General features: G+C 46.0%; 1 non-coding gene across 1 annotated transcript; it reads right to left on the bottom strand.

The window, feature by feature from the left end:
- Nucleotides 1-6588: 6588 nt before the first annotated feature.
- LOC146835188 (U5 spliceosomal RNA) lies at nucleotides 6589-6704 on the bottom strand. The gene has a single exon (XR_014960906.1). It is a non-coding gene; the product is annotated as a U5 spliceosomal RNA (small nuclear RNA).
- Between the last annotated feature and the right edge of the window lie 1445 nt (nucleotides 6705-8149).

The raw sequence follows: 8149 nt of genomic DNA, 5'->3' as shown, positions 1-8149 counted from the left end.
ACAGGAGCCTGCAGCAGTCCTGGAAGTCTCCGAGAGTGTGAGTCCCTGGAAACAAAACATACATTACCAAGTCCAGGGTGATGCATGATGCTGGTATCTATGCTCCAAGCTCCATGTTTAGGTCCTTCAGCAGGTCCTGGGCTTAAGAGTATTCCCAGAAGAGATGGTAGGACGCCTCATCTGTGTGCATCCTTTTAGGCAGGACTTGTATCGATTGAGGCCTCTTGCTTGCATGAAGGCTCTCACTGGCAGACATCCTTGGGTGGCCATCCAGGCAATGTCCTTGTGGTGGTTGGTCAGGTGATTGGAGGTGACGTTCTACCACATGTGGGGCGCTGTTGCAGATGGAAGTGTGCCAATCGGTTTGCTGATGTCCTTAGCACGGATCTGGCATTGGACGATCTTAAACATCCACTGGTTCGGGCAGCAGCCACCAGACCAAACTCTTTGACAAACTTTTCCACTTTCTTGTAGAATCACTGGGGGTATCCAGTTGTAGGGGACGGAGCTCACCCACTCTGCCCATCCGAAGCACTTCCACAGTGGTAACTTGAAAAGGTGTGAACTCAGAAAGCCACCATTTGCTTTCATCTTCGGTCCTCAGGGATCTCCTCACATAGTGACACACGAAGATTCTCCTCAGAATTGTGGCGATGCACGGCACTCCCTTGGCTAAAACACATTGCCAAAGCCAATAGCTCTCACATAGGCGAGAACTATTGGCATTGCCAATACTTATTTATTATGGGGTTCAGTGCCCTTCCACCCTCACACAGGGAGCATCTAACTTGTATTTTGCGGATTTGGCATTATTTATTAAATACTGTAAAATATTGGAAATTTGAATCACACTGACATTATCATTAAAATAAACAATGAAACTTTGAAACCTGAAGCCAATCCAAAAGAAAACATAAGATTAGAATTGTTTTAAAAAGCCAAGTACCACGCATCAGGCATTAGACTAACGCATTTCATTGTGGTAGCCCGTAAATGCATTCTCATGCATATTTACCGCCTTAGCTCTGCTGTCAAGTGGCCGGAAAGCGCTGTCTGATTAGCGGTAGAACATGATTTGGTAAAAGTGGAGAGGGACAGGAAGTGCGCAGTGCACGCTGCTGGGCCAATTTCGGGGCTGGCTGAGCTCAAGTGAAAACAATGTAACACTAGAATTCAATCAAGCGCGGAGCGGCATACTGGTCAGGGATGTGAATTTGTATTAAACTAACACTCATAGGCAGACGGGTGGGTGGTGCGGTATTTGAAATCAGTTTAATTTTGCTCCTGCTGCAGTGCTTCCTGGAAACAGGAGCTCAGCTCCTGCGAGGCCGACACAGCCAGGTCCAGGCATGGCAGTGGGCCATCGTGGACGGCAGCTGAAACACGCGGAGCACTGAGGCGGCCGGCAGAGGTGTGGTTAATCGTTCAGAGCTCAACTGCAGTACCTATAGGGCTGCAGGTAGTAGCTGATCCAAGCGAGCTGCACCTGCACAGAGGCAACCCAGACAGCCTGCCGGCTTGTGTACGCAGTTACTTTCGTCAGCCGCCCTCTCCCTGATGCAAAAATGAGTACGTCGGCCTAAGCGCTTACTCTCAGTGTGCTGCAGTTAACGGTTGAAAGCTTCCACAATATTGAGATATGTTACCTATTGTTTGCTGCTTGCACATGGCTGCCCTCGCAGCCCACACCCTCACTTACCAAGCTTCGTTGGCCCACAACAGAGGCGCTTCCGACACCACCCGACTCTGTAAACGACAATCATATAAACTAACTTTGCCCGTCATGATTTAAAGCACCAGAAATCCCTCAGCCCGCCGGACGTATGTGCAGAATTTTCTCACTTACCATTTAATTCATGGAAATGTCATTTTTGGTAAAGCCTCATGTTAGGCACAATTACGTATCTTGACATTTGACAGGCAGGGTATGATCATGTGGTGTGCAGAGAATCCACTTGGCTAGGACATAACAGTCTGTGCTTTAGAATAGCACGGCTGAAGGAGAGCATCGTTCTTTTCTGCACCCAAATAACACTCTCTGTGCAGCTGAGACTGAGCGATGCATTGTATAGGTGACATATCTGCAAAAGTTATTCAGACTTTTGGGTGCATGGAACGAAGTCTACATTAAGTGCGCTGATTCACATGCAATCACGAGGCGACACACGATTTAAAGAGGGTAGGAGAGGTTTTCTTGGTAAGGAAGATTTTATAGTGTAGGATTTTGTCAGCTCTCTTTTTTTTTGCTGTGCCTGTTGCAAGTGCAGTGCCTCCCCAAAATACGGATGTCACTGTGACAAGTCCTTGTGTGGATTGACTTTCTTTAGCTGTTTCAGGGCCTGTTAGGTCTGGTGCGAAGCAAACGTTTTTACTGTTTATTTCCCTCAAAGAATTACCAAACCTTGCCCAGAGCTTAAATGAAGGCATCTATATCTTCTAAATCCACGGAGTTGGTATGCAGCAGCTTTCTTTTTAGGTCTCGGCTGGCGAAAGCAGCGCGCATGCGTTGCTCTCGTCTTACGAGGGCTTCTTGGAATCAATACAGATTCCAAAGCTCTCTGAGGCGGAGTTGAAGCCCCGCCCATCTTCCTCATTCGCTGGCAATATCCTGCATGTAAATCGCAGGCTCGGGATTGAAAAGGAGGCTTCTTAGTCCCTCCTTGTTGCCGCCTTGTCTCCTTTTAGCCCCGCCCACCGGGATTGGATCTCTCACTTGCGACGTTACACACTTATTATCTGCTATGCACGATAATTTTCCCAACGCCGACAGCTTGTTTATACATTCAGCTACCACAATCCGTGGTAAAATTTTAATTTCATAATTTGTTAAATATAATCATTGGTTCACGTTCGAAGGCAGCGGGGCATTTCACCACGATGATTTAACTCAATCACACGGGAGTTATCCTCTATGAGTTTGAAATGGTGATACATTATATCGAATTTAACATGTTTCCTTTTCAAGCTTTCACATTTATATCACGATTTTATAGCACACTCTTTATTTTCATATGTCCACTCGACATATTCCTTCTATAGCCCTTATACACAGCACTAGATGGCGCTCATGCTTTCGAGTGAGTCAGGAGTTCTGACAGCTGAGTCCTTTCTTTATGTTGATAATGTGTCCCGTGAATATCCGGGACTAGTTTCAAACGTTCGGCTTGAATCGCGTAACAGCATTTGCATTCAATTCCAGAGCACCATCGATATGTGAGTTTACACGCTATTTTATTGAATATACATTTTGCTACGCGCGAATCGTGTTTTCGTTTTCTTTTAAATCCGCTTGCACTCCTCTTTTTCACCGGTGCGTTAACACGAACACCTTGTATTTTCCCGGGATATAATTGACAGAAGCCATATGGCGATGCACTATCTAAACACCGTAATGTCTGCACACTGCCCAATACGTGTTTGAACATCTTTTAACTTTATTATCATCGGCGCGTTTTTTGTTGTTTCTAACATTACACATCCACTTCATTTTTTCACCACATCGTATGTTGCTATTCATGCAAAGATTGGTTATTGCATAGGTTAGAGTAATTCAAAGCCAATATTACTTTTTTATGGCCAATTAGAATATACTTGTATTAAGTACACCTGCCGGCCAGGAAACATATGTACTGCTCTGTAAATTCAATTATTAATTTTTTGTATCTGAACATTGCGAGCATATGTCAGCAACATTTAGATGGCAGCGTGTTTTTCTCCAGTTATTTTGGGACGGAACGCCCACTTTGCATCTCATTAGAGATGCAAAGGTGGGCGTTATGGGAAAGGGAGCTAATGCAAGGAATCACGCGTTAGCGTGACCTTGCTGATTAAGCGATAAAATTATCGCCGCTTTTCGTCCGGAAACGGACGCTAAAGCGGCAATAATTTTTTATCGCCAGCTTGCTGATATGCCCAAGAGGTTGTTACAGAACCGCTGACAACACCATGTTTAGTCCCTTGAGCCACGAACAGAGGGAGGTTCATCAATGCTCAAAGGCTATTGGTCAGATATCAGTGGAGAGGAAAATGATGTATTTGTGACATATGAGTAGCATAATCGCTTAAGTGAAGTATTTGACTTTTCTGACTGAGTCATGAGTGGAATGGGGCAAGAATCATTAATGTATGTAATATCAACTCTAAGTTAAGCCTGTGCCTTTTAAAAGCCTTGGGGCAGATTTATGTTTCCTGGTGCATCCCTGCAAATCAGCAGGGATGCGCCAGGAAAGATGCGTCACGCAAGTTTACCCTTGCGCCACCACAGATGCACCGCATTTACAATGCAGCGCATCATGGCGCAAGGATAAACAGATGCGTGACGCATCTGATGGCATAAGGGCGGCGCATTGCTGGAGTCGTGTCGAAAGCACGACGCAACTCCAGCAATGCTCAGGGGCTGCCCATACCGAACATGCTGCGTCATGCCATACGCCTGCTTCAAGCAGACGCAGGGTTTTGACGCAGCAGCGTCGGAATAGTGACTCAGTGAAATCTTGTAGATTTCACTGCGTCACTTTTCCGAGGCTTTTTCCGACGCAACGGCCACCCTGCATACATTAAACCTGATGCAGGTGTAATGTAGCGCAGGGCTTTACAACGTGATGCATCTCCCTAGATGCGTCACGTTGTAAATAAGGCGCAACATGGCGCATGGTTTACGCCGCCGCTGCGTCACAGAAGTGACGCAATGGTGGCGTAAATGTCTCGCAAGGGGCTTGTAAATCTGCCCCCTTGTTTTTTGGTTGGGCTTCAGAAGCCTCCTCACACCTTCCTGTAGGAGATATGAGCTCTAAAGCTCTCTTTGCCTAGTGATAACAGCAGTGACACACCATCCTTCTGTGTCAGATTGCTGCAAGAAGTAACAAGCATTAAAAATGCAATAGGTCGAGCATTTCATTAAACTAAAGCCATTTGCTTTGCTATACAATACCATTAGCAAAGCAAATGGCTTTAACTTAATCAAAGGCGAGACCTATTGCATTTCCAATGCGTGTTTCTTTAGACGCCATCTGCCAGGCCCCGAAGGATAGTTCATGTGACCAGTCAGTGTGTGCGCTGATTGCTTTTGGCTGTTTCTGGACTAGTGCAGCAGGTTTTACTGTTGATATCCCTGATAATATAACAAAGATAAACTGCAGCAACCTTAGATGCATGCAGTCTTCTATACATTGCAAAAATCTATAGAGTGTGTCTTCACAAGTTCAAAACTGCTCTCATTTGCAAATGGGGGCCAATTTTAATTGACTGATTTGCTAAAGGGGGGGCACTTTTAGTCTACTGCCAGGGTTTGTTTTTTGTCCCAGTCCTGGAGTGGGGGGTTTTCTTCTCCAGTCTGGCTGGCAGACACAAGTGAGCTCTATGACAGCTCAGGGCTGGACTGTCTGCAGCTCTTCAGTCTACATTAGCCTGCTACGCCACCATTCAATTTTGTAGCCATATTGTACTGAGAGCCCGAGGCATGATCGTCCTAATCTCAGTATATTTCTAGACACACTAGCCTCTAAAACTTACTTTGTGCCTGCTGCACAGTGTTGATCCACCTTGTCAGGCTAAGCAAGTGCCTCGCAGCCCCCTGTGAACTTCCTTCTAGCGTGTCTTCATTGCTGTTACTTTAAGTGTCACACATTTCGCAGATAAATGTTACTCATAAATACATTGAAACCATTGAAATGTTACACATTAGCAATCTCAAACCTTGGCAGCTGTGATAGACTGTGCGCATAAGAAATTAAGAGGCTGAACATTGTGCAGTGCAAGATATCTGTGTTGTGCACTAGTGCTTTACAGCTGTTTTAAGATCTTAGGGAGCAGATCAACAAGGAAGTGCCGCACCGTGGCACCGCAAGCCCTTTGGCTGCGCCACACTTTGGCACCTCCAAAGCACAGGGATGCGACATATTTAAAAGAATGTCGCATCTCTGTGCTTCCCCCTGCGCTGGTGCACAAACTGCAGCCATGCACTGGCGCAGGCACCGTTGCACCATGGTGCAAGGATACCTGAGTCGTGGTGAGATTGGTTTTGTGCAGGAAAGGTCACCTTCCTGCACAAAAACAGTCACTACAGGTTTTTTCCTCTTTCAATGCATGCTGTAGAATGCAGCACGCATTGAAAGTGGAAAAACCGAGGAGAAATGAAAACATTTCTCCTCATTGCACCTCGCTTCGCCACCTCTAGGGTGGCGTTGCATTCAGACGCATCTCCAGATTTACGATTGCTCGTAAATCCGGAGATGTGTCTTGTTCCATGGGTGTTGCGTGGGAACACCCACAGCAACAACCATGGAACGCCCCTTCAAGGCAAAGTGCTGCATGAGAAGGGGCCATATTTACAAGGAGAGGAAAAATCACGCAGGGTGGCTTTTCCTGTCCTTATAAATATGGAGGAGTCCCCTGTGCCACTAGTATGTCAAGAAAAGTGACTTACTGGTGGTGCAGGCGGCTTGTAAATCTGCCCCTCAGTGTTTCTTGTTGCTCCAATTGGTGTAATTTTTTATATTTCCCTCGCCAGAAAGTGCTAGTGCGATCAACGTTGCTATCCCAGCACTTTAATATACTTTTAGTTTTATTCTTTCTTAAACTGAATTGGGTAGCTCTATCAGAGATAGAGCTTTCAAAAATTGAGTGAAACTCTTTAATGTTCCTCTCCACGGAAATCTTTAGTAAAAGGCGAAAGATTTATTCGGTTTGAAGAGAAACCAGAGTATGTTCAAACAATTAATGTCCCAGAGACCGGAGGAAACACACCTCCTTGGACTTTCAGTGTGGGGCAGAAAATAAATGACAATTTCAAACATGTTCTAGAGAATACTTTTTTATTCATGTTTCGATCAAACTAAGTGGGAAAATTACTTTCAACTACATAAGAAGGAATATAAGTGACTGCGGATTTTGGGGATTGTGGGTATGTAAATAAGCCCTACTTGAACCCACGTGACAACAATTCTCAGTCACACGTGACCCTCGGGAGTGTAACAGGGTTTACATTCGATTCGTTGCTCTCGTTTGCTTTTCTGGGTATTACAATGCTATGCACGAGCATTAGTCTGCCTCCACTACACAGAGGCAGTTTTAAATAAATATTTAATTACCCGCGGGAACTTTAAATGATTTGCTAGGAGTAACAGGCTGTTGAGCCGAAGCCGGGACTCGAACCCGTTCTACAGATTCGGCAGCTCTGGCTGATAAATCGCCCCTTCGCCTCTCAGGCAGCACAAGCTCCTGCAGCAGGGGGTCTGAGGGGCCTGACCGGCCCAGTCACCGCCGGATCAGTCCTTCCCCTTCCCACAGCTTTGTTTAGGGGCATTGAATGGGGTCCATCCACAGAACAGCATTAAAAGATGCACATTTTGGAACTGGTGACGAGACTCGGATCACGGCTTCCGCCCAACCCCAGGGGATTCTAAGAAATCACTCTTCCTCGTGCCTGGAAGGTGACTGGTTGTCTTGTAAAGCGCTTAAGTGCTCTCGGGCCAGCATCGCGCTATATAAAACTGCAAAAAAATAGGAAAGAAACCTTTCGAAATTAAAAGGCCATTATTCACCGTGGGTCAGAATATGGCGCCACCGTGACATAGACACATTTATGAGAAAGATGCAGTGCTTTAAATGGGCTGGTACTCACCGGTCCTGAGTACCGGTACTTCTTAGATTTAACGCTCTGAGTACCGGCACTTCTCTTCTGCCGAGGAGAGTACCGGTACTCATGAAAAGGTAGGCTTTTTGGCTGTGAGTGCTGGTGAGCTGGAGTTGAAGGTGTCTTGGCAGCCAAGGCGCCACTTCTGTACCCCCGCTCTGAGCCCCAGCTGAGCTATTCAGCAGGGCTCATTGAATAATTCCCGGGTGCTCACCATCACGCTGTGTTTGACAGAGCAGGGTCCGGTCAGGCCCTGTGCTGTCAATCACAGTCACTATCCTGTGCATTTGTGCAAACAAGTGTCAGATGACAGAGGTTTCCGAGGGAGAAGTCAAAAAGAGCAGGATACGAGTCACAACTTTCATGGAGAACCTGATAAGTCAATGAACGTTTTATAATCATTAGAAAATGTAGGTTGTAGTACGAAACCACATTGGATGGTGCTCCCTACCTCAGGCCCAAAGATACTTTCCAAATCTTGTTCTCTATTCTTAGAAGTTTCATGCAAGCAGACGG

This window comes from Triturus cristatus, chromosome 4_2 (genome assembly GCF_964204655.1).
Source record: "Triturus cristatus chromosome 4_2, aTriCri1.1, whole genome shotgun sequence".
NCBI lineage: Eukaryota > Metazoa > Chordata > Amphibia > Caudata > Salamandridae > Triturus > Triturus cristatus.
This window is presented reverse-complemented; position numbering and strand designations above follow the sequence as displayed.